General features: G+C 42.4%; 1 pseudogene; it reads left to right on the forward strand.

The window, feature by feature from the left end:
* Positions 1–221: 221 nt before the first annotated feature.
* On the forward strand, positions 222–10267 carry LOC149219806 (ornithine decarboxylase pseudogene; annotated as a pseudogene).
* The last annotated feature ends 9710 nt before the right edge of the window (positions 10268–19977 follow it).

The raw sequence follows: 19977 nt of genomic DNA on the forward strand, positions 1-19977 counted from the left end.
ACAAAAATTGAATGCACCATGAAAAAACAATAATAATTCAGTAATTTAAATTATTTATATTTAATATTCCCTATTAACCATATATGATTGAAAAATTGATGAACATCGCAATTGCGGGCTATAAATAGAGATGAATACCATGCCTTCAAAAATAGGTTTAACCGCTAAAAATCTGTATCTCTTTGCATTTTATTTTTCCGATTCTGTTTGTGTCTGTGGACATGGCCACCGAGCAGCTCATGGTGTCATCGTCGTGTTTAAATAGACATACTGAGTCGAGCGTAAGTGAGTGGAAGAGCTCGTCGTCGGCAGTCAAGAGGGTGCTAGCGAGTCCTGAAATGAAGAGCCGAAAGGTGACGGCCCTGCGGTCAAGGTCGCAGGAAGCCGTGAACGAGATGGCGCAGTCGATTATCGACAATGATGATGTGAAAGACCCGTTTTACGTGCTCGACCTCGGAGTGGTGGTTGATTTGTGGCACAAATGGCAGGGGGCCCTCCCCACCGCCTGCCTCTTTTATGCCGTCAAGTGTAATCCGGAACCAGCGCTTTTGTCGGCCCTGGCCACGCTCGGCTCCGGATTCGACTGCGCCAGCCGGGTGGAGATCGAAGCCATCCTAAGCTTGGCGTCTCGCCTGATCGAATCGTCTACGAAATCCGTGCAAGGCAGAGACACAACTCAAATACGCGGCGAATGTGGGCGTGAATCTAACAACTTTCGATTCGATTCAAAAAGTTGACAAAATCAAGAAGTTCCACCCGCGGTGTGCGTTGTCGCTGAGGGTGAAAGCATCGAATGAAGAGACTGGTGGCGCGGGGATCCGGTTGTGTCACGCTTTTATATTGGTGGTACTCTTCCAACCGTATTATAGGAGGTGCGGTACGAGCGAGGACATTCTTTTCACGAATATTTGTGATAATGGACTACGCCCACTTTCTAAAATTAGTTAGTTTATTTTTCGCTTTTACCAAGTAGTTTAATTAATTATAATGCATAATTAATTATAACGCAGTGGTTAAACATTCATTAGCTTTAACATAAATGCACAACAATATAACTAGGAGGGGCAACTCTTTGTAATGACTCTGCCCGTAATAATAATATATATGTAAGTTACAATCCTGAGGAAACCCCAGATTTACACTTAGAATATTTTTACATTCATCGGCACAACACGCTCAGCCAGCTCGTCGGCACGCCCACACAGTCGTCCGAACGACTCTCGCCCAACTCCTTGTTTGCCTCTGCATGTTCACCCAAACACGTTCAGTTCAACTCATCCATCGATGGGCGCTCTCCCCGAACGCCTAACTCGCCAAGTCTCCACTAGCGAATCGTTCACCGTGCATGCTCGTTCAAGACTTCAGCCGGATTGCCATTCACTAACTCATCACTCGGCCACGCCCTCGAACGACTTCCCGAACGACCGTTCACCAGGATGCCTTGTCGCACCCTCGAATGACTTCCCGAACGACCGTTCACCAGGACGCCTTGCCGCGCCCTCGAACGCCCTCGAACGACCCTGCTGGAACGCCCTCGAATGATCCTGCACGAATGCCCTCAAATGACTTTTTTGAATGACGCCCCCGAACGACTTCCTGCACGACGCCATTGAACGGCTTTTTTGCACAATGCCTTCGAATGACTTCATTCGGCTCGGTGCTTTGGCCTTGCACTCGTCCACCTGCACCTTCGCCTGTTTTAGACCCAAACTCTTCGCACCTTCTCCTTTACACTTAGATGTTCTTGTGCGTTGTTCGCTTGGTTGAATGCCTCAGCTCCACACCAAGCCATCCTACATATATGGCTTGTCCAACGTTTGATCCGTCGCATCCTTTACGTTGGCCGACCATTGTTTCATCCATTTTAACCTTCATTTTATTTTCTGAACGAGTCGGTCCACCCGTTGGCCGACCCAACCTTCATGTGCGTCTATCGTTTGGGTCGCCCACTCGTCGGCCTGCTGGGACTGCCCACGATATATATATCCAAACGCTCCAAACAACTTGGTTGCATTTCAATACTTCTCCCACCATGCCGCAGCGTGCCAACTTGTCGCCCCCGCATGCATTTCCTCCTGTAGCTCGTGGTCCTTACATCCTCCTCCACTTGAATTTATTGTCGTCCTCGATAATCTTCCATCCCAGCAACTATCAGTCGCCAAGATATCATCCACACAACTGTGTATATGGGTAGTCCAGATGTCCACTACTCAACCATCTCTCATGCCATAGATATGCCACTACTCTGCAAGGAATCATGTGCTGGTACCCCTCATGTCAGTGATTAGTTGGGTAGCTAATCCAACCATGCATCGCCTCCACAAGAACTCATGCCCCATACATCGTCATGACTATCCACTACATGTTGTGTGTCAACCTGTGTCATCTCACCCCTAGATGCTTACTCAAAGTGTTTGGAGATTCACTGCCATGAGCAGCTAACAATGAGCCTCATGCTCCCTGATAGTCTAAGATGATGAGGAGGGAGTAGAGCCTAAAGGCTCTCCCTCACATATCAACTCAATCCACCTATCCAGATCGTCCACTTCCATTCTCTACAAGTATGCCTCCCGATCTTCTACCTAAACATTTAGCCTCACATACTCTTCGTCATTGTTATCGTTATCGTTCACTGCCTCTAGCCTCTCAGATAGATCCAAGATGCTCTCTGACAATGCCTTGATAATCTGTGACTGCTCCATAAGTTTTGTCTCTGTAATAGACAAACGCTTATAGATTTTTTCATCTTTCTTTCTCTCCTCCATACTCATCACTGTCAGCTTACGCTCGGCCTTAGTTACTCCCACGATCGGTACACCAATGGGTACATCCTCTCATCCATTATAAATGTACATTTTCCTCAGATGGGGAACAATCGTCACATCGAATTCCTTCATGAATTCTATACCTAGTATAGCTTCATAGTCATCTATCTGCACTATAGTGGAATCGACTTTCCCTGTCCATTCACCAAGTGTCACATCCACTTTTTCAGCTACACCAATCACAGAATCTGGAGGAGAATTCACTGTCTTCATTTGTACCTGCACCGGTACAAACTTAAACCTAATCCTTCTCACAATATCCTCACTCATAAAGTTGCGAGTTGCTCCACTATCCACGATAGTAAGCACATCCACACTCCCAACTTTCATTTCAACAGATTCCAATCTGTTCCTCTTACGATCTCTACTAGAGACTGCTTCCATGGCCACTGCAGCTCCCAATATTTGCATAACCCCTACAGAAGTTTCTTCTTTCTTCGCATTGGACTGTGCCATGGCAGCCACCTTTGGTCTAAAAGGACAATTCTTCACCATATGTGGTTCCTCACATATCCAACACTTCAATGGTTTCTTTGTCTTCGACTTGTCATTCGATCTCAAAGTCTCCTCTTTCGTATTCTTCTCTTCCAATTTGTCATACTTCTTCTTCTTTTCATCAGAACCTTCATCAAAGTGTTATACCAAACGATCCACAGCAGCAAAAGCTTCCTCAAGTGTCTTAATCTTTTGTCTCTTTACTTCATTCCACGCCCAAGGTTTTAGACCTATGATAAAGTTTAACACCTTGTCCCTTTTCGCCATGTCTGGAAGTTCCAAAACTGCACTTGAAAACTCTCGTTGATATGCCTGCAGACTTCCCCTTTGCTTCATATACTTTATCTTCATCCTTGCATCCCATGTTTCATCTTATGGACTGAAGTGGGCCTGCAAAGCCTTCTTCATTTCATCGCATGAAGTTATGTCCCCAGCATTGCCATTGGCAATTTGGTCCATCCTCCTTTACCACCACATCTTGGCATCCTTCGTGAAGAATTGAGAAGCTACCTTCACTTTGGTTTCCTCATCGGATAATCCCAAGCGCTCCAAGTACTGGTCCATATCCCATAGAAAGTTTCCAAGAGTCTTCGCACTCCTTGTACCATCATAAGAATTTGGCTCTTTGACTTTGACATGAGTCACTCCTCCACCTGAGTTGTGCCTCACGACCTTCTTCAAAACTGCGATCTCATCTCGAGCTTTGTTAAGACCTCCCTGCAATTCCAAGATTTTAGCCAAACCCTGATCTCTTGCTTCACTAATCTTCTTGACTTCCTATTCTGTTTGTGTATACTTCCATTCCGTATACTCGTATCAATCCTTGAGTTCTTCGAGTTCCTCTTTCAACTTCACATAGCCTTCATGAACCTGCATGTTCTTGGCCTTCATCAAAGTCCAATTAGAATCCCATTCCTCCATTCGTTCCAATAGCCTGTTCAGGAAAGCTTGTCCCGCATTGTGGCTAAATTCACCTGTCACAACCTAAGGTTCTCTGCCATGTCTGCTATCTTTTTTTTTTGTGATCTAGTATAGACCATTCACCTGCAAAGCTTGAACTCCCTGCCAAGTCTTCAGTGTTCCTCCAAACCAGCTTCAATACCACTTGTCATGTTTAGTGCAGTGGGATCAGCTCCTTATTCTGATCAGATTTATTATCACCTGTCAAGAAGTCTACTGGGATCAGCCTCTCTGAAAATCTTGCACCTTGTTCACCATTAACTTCTTGTCGTCAATCAGCTCTGATACCACCTGTCACGCTCGTACACTAGCGGTATTTTTCCAACCGCAGTATAGGAGGTGCGGCACCACCGACCACTTTCTTTTCACCAATACTTGCAATCGTGGACTACACCTACTTTCTATAATTAGTTTATTTTTCGCTTTTACCAAGTACTTTCATTCATTATAACACAACAGTTAAATAATCATCAACATTAACATAAATGAAGAACTCTGAACAATATAACTGGGAGGGGCAACTCCTTGCAATGAGTTTGCCTATAATAATAATATATGTAAGTTACAATCCTAAGGAAACCCGAGATTTACACTTAGAATAGTTTTACATTCACCGACACAACACATTCAGCTAGCTCGTCGGCACAACCACACGGTCGTCCGAACGACTCTTGCTCAACTCCTCATTTGCTTCCGCACGTTCACCTAAACGCGTTCCGTTCAACTCGTCCAACTCGTGCACAAGCGGGTGCTCTCCACCGAATGCCCAACATGCCAAGTCTCAACCGGCGAGTTGTTCAACGTGCATGCTCGTTCAAGACTTCACCCAGACCGCCATTCACCATCTCGTGTCGTTCACCCGGACGCCCTGTCGCGCCCTTGATTTACTTCTCGAAAGACCATTCCCCCAGACACCCTGCCACGCCCTCGAACGACCTCGAACGATACTGCACAAATGCCCTTGAATGAATTTTCTGAATGATGCCCTCGAACGACTTCCTGCACAATGCCTTCGAACGACTTTTCTGCACGATGCCTTCGATTGACTTTGTTTCGGCTCGATGCTTTGGCCCTACACTCGTCCGCCTGCACCTTCGCCCATTTCAAACCAAAACTCTTTGCACCTTTTCCTTTACACTTGGACGTTCTTGTGCATTATTTGCTTGGTTGAATGTCTCAACTCTCGCTTGGTTGAATGCCTCAGCTCCATGCCAAGCCATCCTACATATATTGCTTGTCCAACGTTTGGACCCTCGCGTCCTTTATTTTGGTTGACCATCGTTTCATCTATTTTAACCTTCATTTTATTTTCTGAATGGGTCGGCCCGCCCATCAGCCGACCCAAACTTCGTGTGTGTCTATTGTTTGGATCGCCCACTCGTTGGCCCACTGGGATAGCCCACGGTATATATATCCAAATGCTCCACACAACTTGGTCACATTTCCACACTTCTCCCACCGTGCCACAGCTCGCCAACTCGTCAACCCTGCATGCGTTTGTTCCTATAGCTCATGGTCCTTACATGTTGGGTCGCAAATATGGAGCCCTGCCCGATGAAGTCGAACCATTGCTAAAGGCGGCACAGGGCTCTAGCCTTGCAATGTGGGGTGTCTTGTTTCACATTGGAAGTAGTGTCTCGCGCTTCGGCATCTACACAAACGTGATTGTAGCCGTTTTGGGCGTTTTCGATTTCGATTCTTGACTCGGGATACCGAAACTTAGTATCGTTAATGTCGGCGGCAGTTTCACAGTAGGACAGCTATTTGCAGATGCTGCAGGTACAGTTCGAGCAGCCTTGAAAAAATACTTCCCCGATGAAACTGTTATCACTTAAGAATTCTAATGCCAAAATTTCTCACATTAGTTTGATGCTAAATGTCAGTTCTAGGCTAAGTTTGATTTTTGTTTGCCTTAGAGTCTGAGTCTTAGGAGTCTGGAGTCAACTATGCATTCTCATTCATCACCAGTCTCATAACCATGTATCAGTTTTGTTCAAAAGGTCAACTATGTGCCACAAAACTCTTTAGGTGATTTCGTAGCGCATGTAATTATTTTGAAGTGTTTTCGCAGCGCGTAAATCCTTTTTACCAATTTCGCAGCGCAACATGTTTTAGGTGATTTCGTAGTGCATAATTCAAAATTTACACTGACTGCGCTACGAAATCGGAGATTCGTGCAATCCGCAGCAAATCTTTCCTAACTGTCAAATCTGTCAAGTTCGGTTATGGTTGCATCATTCACTGTCAGCTTATACACTCCACATATCATGTCCAACCACTTATCTCCATCATTACAGCCGCTAGGTACATTGGTACACATGGATTGCAAGTTCCAAGAAAAGCTAGGTATTCACAGTCTTAATGATGATTGTATTTGTTGCATGAGGAACAAGACTGCAAGTTTTCAATTTGAATCCATTGTTATCAAGCGAGGCAGAAATTGAAGTTTGAGCAGCGCTAGCGTTTCAAACCTCCATTACACTAAACCTTCACGGAGGGATCAGCAGAAAGAAAAGACCACAGATCAGGTAGGTGTTTAAGAAATGAACCTGAAGGTGTAGACATTATCTTGAAACACAAAGAAGTTGAGCATGCATTCAAGCAGGTTGGATGTTGGAATTTTTGTGAGAAACTACAGGGAGGTCATGCACAAACCACCAAGGAATTTGCTTTGAATTTCACAGGGCTGAATTCAAAGGTTGGGATGCTCGAATTGCAAGTCTCACCAGAGGTAATATCCATAGTTACTGAGATTCCAAGGGGACAAGAAACTTGGTTTAAGAATTTCAAATTTGATATGACTCCCTGCAAGGAGTTTCTGAAGCCAGAATACATTGACTCAGATTTAAACAAGTCTGTGCCTAGAAATTATGTCAAAGACTCATATGCCAATCTTCTTACCTGTATACAGAGGTACCTTACCTATGAAGGCAGATATAACAAGGTGTATTCATATCATTTCAAGCTTCTGCTACATTTCACAGGAAAGATATCCATTGATCTACCTTTTTACTTATTCCGTAGCTTAAGTAAAATGTGTGATAAGGTGCAGCTAAGAAAAGAAGCCTATGAGACTTGATTGTTTCACCACGGTTTAATTAAGTTGATGGTTCTGCATGAACTCCAGAGAATAGGTAGGGACTGGCCCACATTCATATTCATGTCTGGTTTCAAGAACGAGACCAGTCTTAGTCCTCAAGCTGCAAAAGATTTTCCTACAACAACTGGTCATCAGGCAGAAACAAGATCCAGGAGGTTTTCAAAGTTGAAGGCTAGGAAACAAGTAAGAGAATCCACCAAGGCACTAACTATCCAAGATACACCCCAGCAGTCCCTTAAAGAGAAAGCTCAGGTCAAAGAAGGTTCACATGAATCAAGCACAGGTGAAGGATTTCAAAGAAGAAGGACTAGGAGCCAGGTAGCTAAAGAAAAAGGCAAGTCAGTGATTATTGAAGAAAGCCCTATTTCAAAGGGAGACTTAAATGACTTATTGAAAGCCATTTACATTGAAGAATCTCCACTAGTTCAAGCACATTTGATAGAGTCAGGAAAATACAAGGCTAAGAGAGTCAAAGCCTCGAAAAAACTCAAGTTTGATGATCAGGTTGATCAATTTGTCTTTAAGCCCAGGAGACCCATAATGAGGAAGTTTAAACAAATACAGAAGGTACTGCCAAGAGCAGAGGAAACAGGGGAGGTGACACAACCTCATGAAAAAAGGATAAAGGCAAAGGATTTACCATTCAAGAAGAAGATAGTGTGGAAGACTTGAAAAGGAGATTGGAATTGGCAAACTTTGAAATTGCTAGAGTGAAGAAGGCCTCCAGGAAATTTGTAGTTAAGGAAGCTTATCTTAACCAAATGCAAGCTCGGTGGGAGGACAAAACATTTCAAATACCCGAGGTGGTTGATTTTAATGTTCAATTCTGTAGCTGGACTGTCCCTACAATAAAGGAAGCACAATTTATCAGAAAGGTCAATACAAACCTGAGATCTGGGATCAAAGTCACGAAGAAACAAATTGCAGAACTAAAGATACAGTTAAGCCAGCAGAAAGAATTTCCTTAAGGCAGTCACACATCAAGTAAGGTTTTGTTTCAAATTTTGATGGTTTTCCTTGTTATAATCCTTCTTGAAGATTCATACCTTTCATTCAGTTTTGAAAAGCTTTGGAGCAATTGAAAAGGATGTTTAAATATCAAGAGGCTCAAAATAGCAAAATTTTGGTTGAAACCCTGTTTTTTGGAATTACACAGCAGTTTCGTAGCGCGCTACGAAACTACTGAAGATGATGACTAACGCACAACAATTTCTTAGCGCGCTACGAAACTGCTAAAGCTACTTAATATAAACTCAGTCAACTGATTTTGAAATACAAAGGGAAATTTTTTGAAAAGGAAATATCTTCAAGGGATCATCTAAAGGTATCAACTTTCAACAAGATCAAGACAGGTGGAGGAAACATATATTCGAATCCAACTCTAAACTTTTTGTCATAAAGTGATCACATTTACTACAGTCCAAGATATGTCAGACAGCTTGGAGGAGCTTTTGTCTTCACACATGGAAGAGGTTGACAACACATCAAGGACGTGGCATTCTGATATATTTTGTATAATTAATGATGAAGGGCATGGTTCATTCGATTCGAACATCTTTGAGGAAAACCAAAGGCCGATAAACAGGGGTAGCTTCCTATTTTTCAGGGGCAATGGAGAAGATGTGACACTAAGGACCAGTATGGAGCTTTGAACATCCACCACAACCAAACTAAAAAAGACCACTTGTCAAAGAACGAGAATGATTGTAATTAAGGCTATTATTAGCATAATATGGAGTTAGACTCCTATTTGATTTAGATCTCTAGAAAGTCTAGTAGCACTTTGTTACATTTAATAGGCAGTCAAAATTTGAACAGGTGTCATTAGAAGTAGATTTCGAGTTCCCCTCATGCTTGAGGAGGAATCTCAGTTAGGTAGAAGAGCTCTATATATAGGAGAAAGAGCAATGTAAAGCAGGTTGGAAATTTATAAAAAAAAACAGCTCTGATATTTGGCTTATGTAAAGACTCTGTTTTTTTTTGGTAATACAGTACTGGCTTATGCTTCTTGAGAAGCATAGAGAGTTCAATGTATGAGTTTCTTTTGCTATCTTTTCATGTTATCTACAGTGTTATGAGTATTTGATTACTTAGAAATCGCTTACAGTGTTCTAATTTCCTTCATATACTCATAAACTGCCTTCTATGTGTTTGGTGTGTTCTACATATATTGAAATTTGAATGCCTTGACTTTTATGCAAAGCCAACCCTACTGTTAATACTGAATCATATATGACTCCATAAGCCCAATGGATACTTGTTAGTTGTGTTTCCACCATTTTCATTTTTCTTTGTTTCACAAGAGTTAGCCATCTTAATCATAGTCAAAAACCTTTAACCCTTTGAGAGAGCCCTCTCAGGCTAAGGAGGCTACGCCTTAGCTAAAAGATTGGTTTGAAACAGTTACTTGATGTCTTCCTGGTCTGCAGCCTTCCAGGGCCTGATTTTGAGATAACAGAAACAACGATTTTCATTATCGCTGAACCTGGTCGATATTTGGCCGCGAGTTCCTTCTCGCTAGCTTCTTGTGTAATCGGCAAACGAGTAAGAGGAGAAATGAGGGAATACTAGATTAACGATGGCATCCATGGCTCCATGAGTTGTCTTTACATGACAAATCTGTCATCACGGCGCTGCCTCTGGCCTGCAAATCCCACCGCTCCAATACTTCCTGGAGTGGGGTGCCTAGCTATCCATCTACTGTGTTTGGACCTACATGCGACACTTCTGATGTCGTCCTAACCGATTATTTCTTGCTGGGGCTGGTAGTGGGTGGCTGGCTTGTTTTCCCAACATGGGCACTTATGCCGCTGCCATCAGCACTAATTTTAATGGCTTCTCCATTTCTTCCATTCCAACCTACTGTGCACTCTCTCTGCCTCCCTAGACATCTTGGATCATTCTATGATGTATTGAGATCATAATAATTTCAAAAAGTGGTTGTTATATCGCCAATGCTGAATATAATCTCGCTAGGCTATTATATCTATAATATTGATTCTTATTTAGCTCATTCTACATTCTATAGTGGAGTGGAGTGTACAGTAGAGTGGAGTGCAGATGTGTTTCTTTTTTATAATAAAAATTTAGATTATGTAATTTTTATCAAAATATTTTTCTTAGTTTATTATAGATCACAAAATTTAATAAAATATGTTTTAAATAGAAAAGAAAAGTAAATTATAATAAAAAATATATATTTAATTAGTTGTTTATATCATTTAATATAATTTCATGTAAAGTAATTATTATGTGTAACTCCCTTAATCGTCAAAGTTAAACTTTTCTAATATCAACTTCATATATAGAAAAAACAATTAAAAGAAAATATTTTAAAGTTATATAGAATAAAATATCCCATGTAAGTCATGAATAAAATATTTTAATATGTATTAATATTGACTTGTATATTAATAATAAGAAAATTAATAGAAAATACAAATTAAACAATAAAAAATATGCATTTTGTTTTTGCTCTTTAAAATAAGTTTGTATATCAAGAAATTTGATCCATCTAGGCTCATATTATATCAGATGTGTGGTTAATATGTTGGTTATTCAAGTGAAAGTTTACTTTCTTCTTTACCGATAGCGATCTACCAATATACAAACAATTGTACAATCATATTATTATTCAAGATTTTTAATAAAAAATATTATTTTTATGTATGTTGATTTAATTTGTTTGATTCTCAAATAAGATATAATGTTTAAATTGACTAACCAATCTATTATTAATATAAATGTAATTCAATTTATAGGATTAGTTTTTTTTAAAATACTTTTTTTTTTTCAGGTTAATATTACCAAAATCTCGCAAAGATTTTTAAAAATTTGACTTTAAGTTGTTTAATATATAGAATTATAATGTTCAAGAAATTTTGGAGGGTGTTGAATCTATATAAACATTCAAAAATGTATTTTAAACATCAAAAATGACATGCCTACTCGAAATTGTATTGCAAAATTCCCATGAAAAATATTTTTTTGTTCATTTTATCACGAGCGAAATCTTGAAAATAAAAAAAAAAAAAAAATAAATAAAAAATAAAAAATAAATTCCATCTTAAAGTTACACTAGACCAATATAAATTAAAAATACATTTAATAATTAACACGCGAATGGAATTCCCCGGATGCGGGTGACACGCCAGCAGATAGCAAGGAGACACATGCCAGGCATGTGATGCCTCAGGTATAAGGACATTCTCCCCCGTCTGTTCGCCGCCATGGAATATAGGTCGAGGCTCACCGTAGGTCGGCATTCATTGCCACATTCAAGTTGCAGGTTCGTCAGCAGAGAGCAGTTATGGCATTCGCGGTTCGAGAATGGGTTGCAGGATTTAAGAAAGGTGAGGAGGGGGTTCAGCGCAAGAAGTTTCATGCTTGGTGTTCGATATTCTCTGTTCAGGTGTTGGTATGGTCTCTGGCCCTCCCGGAGGCATTATCTCCTGCTCCATTGTATTCTGTATGTAATTCTGGGACTGAAAGACCTTTGTGTGTTTTTCGCCTCTGTTTCCTTTCTCGCCTCCCGCTTGCCTCTCCGCCTTTGTCGCCTCCCCACCCCATTTCTCTCTTCAGCCTCAGTGCGCCGACAACAATGGCTCGTCCCCGTGAGCGTATGCTCAGCCGACGAGGAACTACACGAGGAGGCTCCTCTCGGACGCCTGCTGAAGGCTCCCAGTCCTATTGTTGTCGTTGCCGCTGCCATAGTTTTCCTACCGCTCATCCTATCCAATCCAAACAATTCATGGACTCTTACAGCCCGGACCAGGACCCAGTCCCTGCACCTGCATTCGGCTCAGCCATTTTTGCCTTCAATAGCTCGATGGACAGGCCCCGCATCAATGCACATGTCTCAGTACTTTTTCTGGAGGAGGCACAATCCGTCAATGATGAGCACCGCCATCAAGGGATGCAACAGGACGAAAGGCCAGAATTGGCCCAGGCTTCGCCTGGGAAGGAAGTGGAGGTGGTCCAGGCCTCGCCTGGGAAGGAAGCGGTTCAGGCCCCCAGCCGTATTCAGCCTCAGGAGGCATCTACGTCCAAACAGGCCGACACCTACCTTGACCCCTTCCCTTCTGCGGGGGAAATTAGTCGATTCGGGTGGCGTCCGATCGTCGAAGAGGAACCGGAGGAGTAGCTGGTCTCTTGTGCAGATTCACCAGCCTCAGCGACTCTCAGGTTTTAACTCGGCGTTCGGTTCATATTTTCAGTTTTTAATGTTTGTTAGTTTCAAGTTTTTTGAAGCCCCTGCATGGGATATTGTAGTTGATATTTTGCTGCCCCTGCGTGGGCTTTCTAGTTTGATATGGATGAAGTTTTTTGAAGTACAAAGAACCTTGGTATGGAAGGTCTCAACTAGTCACGGCACCTCTGCGAAGGTAGCCCATTCTGATCTCAAACAGACCAGAGTGCCAAATTCAGGCCTCTGAGGATGCATCTCTTGAATGTACTGTTTCTTTTGTTCTGTATATAATAGATTAGTATTTTAGCGAGAAAAAAAAAAAACACGCAAATGGAATTATTAAAATAAAATAAATCTTGTCTATTTATTTGTAAGAAGTAATAGTAAATTTTTTTGGTAAAGAATAATTAAAACAACAAAATAAGACAAATGTATTTTTTATTAAATATTTTATTATATATATATATATATATATAATTAATATATAATTTAATGAATTTCAATTAATTAATAAAAAAATAAATCATATATATATATATATATATATATATATATATATATATCCATTTTTGTATGGATGTGATTCTATTTATGAGTAGCCAACAAATCATTTAAGTATTTTGAATAAAATATTAGTTACCATCAATAATAAGGCCTTGAAAGGAAATTCTGATTCTAGGTCCTGGTGGGTCTGCTTTCTGTGGAGCAAATGTCTTTTCTTTTTTGGAATAACCCAAATCCAAAAGGAAGGAGCCCCTTATTAAAAGGTAATAAATAAATCTTATGTTATCAGGTTGTATTGAGCGCAGTTGTATATGTTTATTAGGTCTGGAATTTCAAATCTTCTTTGCTCGTCAAATGAAAATTTGATGACGGTTTTGCAACTTTCATGCCTTTCATTTTACTTTTTATCTAAATTTGTGAGGGTAAATTTTTCTTTATGGAAATTCTCTTTGCAACTACTCTTATATTTCAACTTACATTAATAGCTTTTAAAAAAAAATCATTTTGACATTTTTAATAAAGTACATTTTTTATAATCATTAATCTTTAAAAGGTTACATGAATTTCCAATGAAATGACTAGCATTTCAAATTTGAAAGTTGCTCACCATATCTTCTAAACAATCCCAGGACATTCAATATTTTTTAGATTTTTACAACTGAAAATTACAATTTCAAGAAATCCCTATCCAATTTAAAGAAAAATTAACAAACATAAATAAATAAATAAAACATGACTAGAAAAAGAAGAAGCTCTTACCGCTCCTTTAAACTGCTAAATTAACATACTTAAAAAATCAACATCAAACTTTTTATATTAAATCTCATCGCATCACAGTAAAATAAATATATTTTGTGTATATAATCATTTAATAACGAACGGGACGGGGCATAGAAAAAAAGCTTCTATCAAGTTTATTTTATTCTCCCTATTTTATGATAAATATAAAGACATGCTCACAAGAAAATGAACTTAACCTTTGAAATTTAAATGCCCATTTATTTTTAGATTTTATTTTATTCGCTCTCATTTTATAATAAATATAAACCCATGTACATAATAAATTTAAGTTAATATTTAAAATTGAAATGACCATTTATCTAAACATTTATTCAGGCTGTGTGTCTCTTTTATGTTTGTATTATACAAGTTCTGATTTATTAAGGGAACCATTTATTTCGGCAGATGATGATAAATATAAGAAGCTTTGTTCTTGAGATGATGATAAATATAAAAAATTTTGTTCTTCTTAGATTCAAGATCCAAGGTTAAGAAGAAGAACCAGAATTTTAACCACATTACAACATAAAACAACTTTAAAGTTTAGAAGAGAGTCTGGTTCAAATAAGTTAGATAATTTATACTATAAATGGTGCAGAATCTAAATAATGTTGGAACAAAATACCATAATAAATACATCAGAGAAACTCATGAAATTATAACTTCAGAAATAAAAAAGACTATTGTACCAGTGAGGACGCATTGATTCTTTTAGTAATTTCTTTAGTAGTGGAGGCCGATCCAAACCAACCTTTCCCCTTACAAGAGAAAAAGTCACATCATTGAATTAAACCCTACCGTAAACAACAACAAATCGCCACTATAATACGATCGTTGTATATATCAATCTCAAATTCGCATCAACATGAATGAAACAAAATAGGGTCATGAAATATATAGTCTCGCAGAGATGAAAGATACACCAAATGAATGAATATGCTACACCCCCAGGATACACCAAATGAATGAATATGCTACACACCCAGGATACACCAAATGAATGAATATGCTACACGGGGGGCATGGGCTGAATTCAAGAAACAACAATCTTTACTTTCCCAACAAAATCTCCTCGTCAAGATATACCAAATGAATGAATATGCTACACCCCGGGCATGGACTGAATTCACAAAACAACAATATTTACTTCCCAACAAAGTCTCCTCTTCTTCAATATTCCCAGTGTACTGAAATAAACGGTCCCTCACTCTGCCCACACTTTTTAAATTTCCTCTGCAAACACTTACGAATTTCTATATATAAAAAATCCAGACCACAACCACCTAACACCTTTTTTTTCCAACCCGGTGGCCTTGTATCCATTTAGGCTTTCCAAGAATTTAATGTATAGAAACAGTGATTTACTTTGGGGGTAAATACCCTGATAATATCTCCATTAAGAGCATGCTATAACTGCACTTTTATTACCAAGGTCCAATCTCACCATTTCGAAGACTTTTCCTATCATATTCTGAAACTGCGGATTCAGAATCTGGAAATGAGAACATAGGGAACTTGATACGTTCAGGCCTGGAGGGTAGGGAGAAAATAAATTATTAGCATAATGATATTCTATATGTTCTATGGTGATATTTAATTAATTAGTATTCACTAGAGGCGCTTCAATAGGTACCATAAATTATGACAGGTTGAATTTGAACATCAGATTGGCAAGTTATCCATCTATAAGCCCATCAAACTTGACGTTGAAAAAGATTTATCATCTGTCAAATACGTTCTGAAACATGAAATACGTCATGCAAGACGTCAAATTCCAGGCTTGATGCCCACCATTCGATTTCGGCCTTGGCAAACGATAGACAGATACAAACGCTCCTCAATTAAGCTTCTCAGTTAAAACGAGATAGCATAAGATTTATTTATTGCCTTATTAGAAAGGAAAGATAAATTGGATAAGGTTACGGAAGAGCTAACAACAAATCATTTAAATATTTGTTGTTAGCTCTTCCTTAACCTTAAGGTATTTCGGGATTATCGATTGAAAATGGATTTTACCAGAACTTATAGCCACAAAAATCATGTCTAAATTGTATGAGATGATAAATACATTTAAAAAATTTATATCACGAGTAACCATCCCTGTAAGGCCCTCGAGTCCTGGGCAGACACGAGGCGGGCGAAAATCTCTTCACCCGGCGGTTGGACCGTGGGCACGACCCGGGCGGGCGCCCTTGCATGATGGGCGAGCAGCCCGACGAGTTGATGTGCGACGGGCACAACGAGCCGAGGCGCAGGTGCGGTCACTCGGCGAGCCGCCGAACCGGCGGATGGACACGGCGAGCTGAGGTGCGGTCACCCGACCCGGCGGACGAGCTGACGAGTTGAGGTTCGGGCGCAGACACCCGACGAGCTGCGGACGAGCTGCGGCGAGTTGATACGCGGGTGCGGTCACCCGACCCGGCGGACGAGCTGACGAGTTGAGGTTCGGGCGCAGACACCCGACGAGCTGCGGACGAGCTGCGGCGAGTTGATATGCGGGTGCGGCCACCCGAACCGGCGAACAGGCATGGCGGTTGAGGTTCGGGCGCGACGAACCGACGAGCCAATGCGTTAGGCAGAAGGGCGACCCGTGGGCGACCCGCGCACGATGGGCGAGCGACCCGTGGGCGACCCGCGCCCGATGGGCGGACGACCGAGCAACAGACATATGCGAAGGACGGTTATGTGGTGAACGCGGGTATGGTTCGACGAAGGCGCGATACAACATGGGTGGCACGGTTCGAGCAGCGGACGACGAATGCGGAGGAAGGGCGACCCGGGTGGGCGCCCCTTCACACGACGGGCGGACAATACGACAGCAACCGGGCAGCGTGCGACAAAGGGCGGACAGCAGTGCGACGTAAGGGCGAGCTGGCTGCGACATTATGGGGCGCACATATTACACTTAAGAATTATGTGATGGAGTTTTGCAGACTTTATAAGGGGCGTAGGGAGGCCTTGCACTTGGGCAAAGGCCGACCTACTAAAATGTAAAGAAGGGGCTCCTAAGCATGAATTATGGGGTCGGCCCAAGAGGCATGACACCCCTTCACCAAATGATAGCAAGCCTATATATAGATGGCGCAGAGGCTCCATTTGGACATCAAGCAAGTTCGATCATCTTCTACAACTTAGAGCGAAGGGTAAAAGGAAGTGCGCAGTTCTGAGCTGCGCATAGCTCATGCGCTAAGGCACAAGGGCGCAGATTGTACCGGGACTTGGCAGAGGTTGTACGAAGGTCATTCTAAAGGCAGTTTTGGTGCAGAACTAAATTGGAGGAGTTCTGGTGGCTCGGGTGAGCACGCTCCTACCAAGAGAGGTTGGCATATGTGTGTAAAGACTGTCTTGCCTCAATTGTAAATATTTCTAAGTGTTGGCCGTGGACTTTGCCCGGCACACTTGTATGATGTATTATTGAAGGTTTTCATAATATATTATTATTGGGCGGACTTGTTCGGGAGTTGCCCCTCCCTCTATAATTGTGTGCAATTGTTATGTTCTCGGTTTAATTGCATATTGGTTATGAATGTGTATGAAGATTAATGCATTTTACTTAATTGAGAAAGATGAATTAAGTATGTTAATGTGGAAAGGCGTAGTCCATGTGCATGAGTATTGTTAAAAAGAAAGTGCAGGGTGGTGCCGCACCTCGCCAGACACGGTTGGAAGACTACTGTAGGCTTGGGGGCGTGACAGGTGGTATCAGAGCAAGGTTGCTCGTAATACTTGGACAAGGTTGTCTTGGTTGAAATTGAAGGTGAATCTGCTCAGTCTAGAGCTGGTAACTTGGTAAAGATGTCTCTCTTGGAAAAATTGGGTTATGCTACCCTCGAAGAATTTGAAGGAGAAATACTTGAAGAGTCAAGGAAGTTAAAGCAAGCGTTTACAGATTGTGGCAAAAGGTTGTCCGAAACGAGAGGTGCTCTCCGTGCCTTGATAGAAAAAGGGGCCTCGGACCTGGATGAGGAGGAAGCCCTTCAACTTGCAAAGGAAGGAATCTTACTTGAAGAAGAATTCAAGGAGCTCGGGATAAGACATGCTTTGAATCGAAAGAAAAAGGATTGCTTAGTCCTTGAAAGAACACTTGAAGTCTTGAAAGAGGAAATCAAATCCAGAGAAAAGCAAAAAGAAGGATGTGGGGAAGGAACCTCACGAACACAAGGACACTTAGTCATAGAAATCTCTTCTACCGATGATCTGCATAACGAAGCTGTGAGTGAGGAAGGCCCGAGTGCTACTTCCAAAGCAGTGATTGATGTAGATTGTGAAGAAAAAGATCCAGAAAGGAACAGATTGGAGTATGTTCAGATGAAGGTTGGAGGTGTCGATGTACTCACTATGGTGGATAGTGGTGCTTCACACAACTTCATGGGTGAAGATACTGCGAGAAGGATTGGGCTGAAATTTGTACCAGTGAAGGCACAAATGAAGACGGTGAATTCTCCTCCTATGAACATTCTTGGTATAGCTGAGAAGGTGGACACTACTCTTGGTGAGTGGACCGGGAAAGTGGACTTCACTATAGTAAGGATTGATGACTATGAGGCCGTATTGGGGATGGAGTTCATGAAACAATACGAGGCTATGGTTGTACCACATTTGAGGAAACTCTTCATTTATGATGGACGGGAAGATGTACCCATTGGTGTTCCAACCATTGGTGTGACAAAGCCTGATCGTAAATTAGGAGGTATGCAAATGGAAGACAAGGAGAAGGTAAACAAGCGGTTGTCCACTGTTGAGGCAAAGCTTGTGGAACAATCCTTGGTCATTGGATCACTTTCAGATAGCATCTTGGACTTATCAAGAAGGCTAGAGTTGGTGGAGGACGATGACGATGATGCAGATGAGGTGTATGTGAGGCCGAATATCCGGAAGGAAGATCGGGAGGCATATCTACAAAGGATGGAGGTTGAGGATCCTGACAGATGGATTGAGCTGATTAGTGAGAGAGAGCCTCCGAGCTCTTCTCCCTCCACATCTTCTTAGATGACATAGAAGATGGGGCTCATTGTTGGCTGCTCAAGGCAGTGAGCCCTTAGACATGTTTTGAGCAGGTATGGTGATCATAACATGCTGCAGAAAGATGGGGTTTCCATGGACCTGAGCATGGGATCGTGGAGATGAGTGTTGACACATGACTGAAGTGTGTAGCGCTTATACATGGGCAGTTTGCACATGGAGATGACTTGATGGAGACGAGGCCTTATATATGTTGCATTGATGTTTGCCTTATATGAAGGAGTCTACATCATGGTCGATGCAGTCTTGGTGGAGAGTTACTGAGATGGTGTGTTGTCGAGGACGACAACGATTTCGGGTGGAGGAGGATGTAAGGCACTCGAGTCCTGGGCAGACACGAGGCGGGCGAACATCTCTTCACCCGACGGTTGGACCGTGGGCACGACCCGAGCGGGCGCCCTTGCACGATGGGCGGGCGGCCCGACGAGTTGATGTGCGACGGGCACAACGAGCCGAGGCGCAGGTGCGGTCACCCGGCGAGCCGCCAAACCGGCGGATGGACACGACGAGCCGAGGTGCGGTCACCCGACCCTGCGAACGAGCTGACGAGTTGAGGTTCGGGCGCAGACATCCGACGAGCTGCGGCGAGTTGATACGCGGGTGCGGTCACCCGACCCGGCGGACGAGCTGACGAGTTGAGGTTCGGGCGCAGACACCCGACGAGCTGCGGTGAGTTGATATGCGGGTGCGGCCACCCGACCCGGCGAACAGGCATGGCGGTTGAGGTTCGGGCGCGACGAACCGACGAGCCGATGCATTAGGCGGAAGGGCGACCCGTGGGCGACCCGCGCACGATGGGCGGGCGACCCGTGGGCGACCCGCGCCCGATGGGCGGACGACCGAGCGACAGACATATGCGAAGGACGGTTATGTGGTGAACGCGGGTATGGTTCGACGAAGGCGCGATACAACATGGGCGGCACGGTTCGAGCAGCGGACGACGAGTGCGGAGGAAGGGCGACCCAGGCGGGCGCCCCTTCACACGACGGGCGGACAATACGACAGCAACTGGGCAGCGTGCGACAAAGGGCGGACAGCAGTGCGACGTAAGGGCGAGCTGGCTGCGACGTTATGGGGCGCACATATTACACTTAAGAATTATG

This window comes from Pinus tabuliformis, chromosome Q (genome assembly GCF_031772625.1).
Source record: "Pinus tabuliformis cultivar Carrire ecotype Pingquan chromosome Q, CPIR1, whole genome shotgun sequence".
Classification (NCBI taxonomy): Eukaryota; Viridiplantae; Streptophyta; class Pinopsida; order Pinales; family Pinaceae; genus Pinus; species Pinus tabuliformis.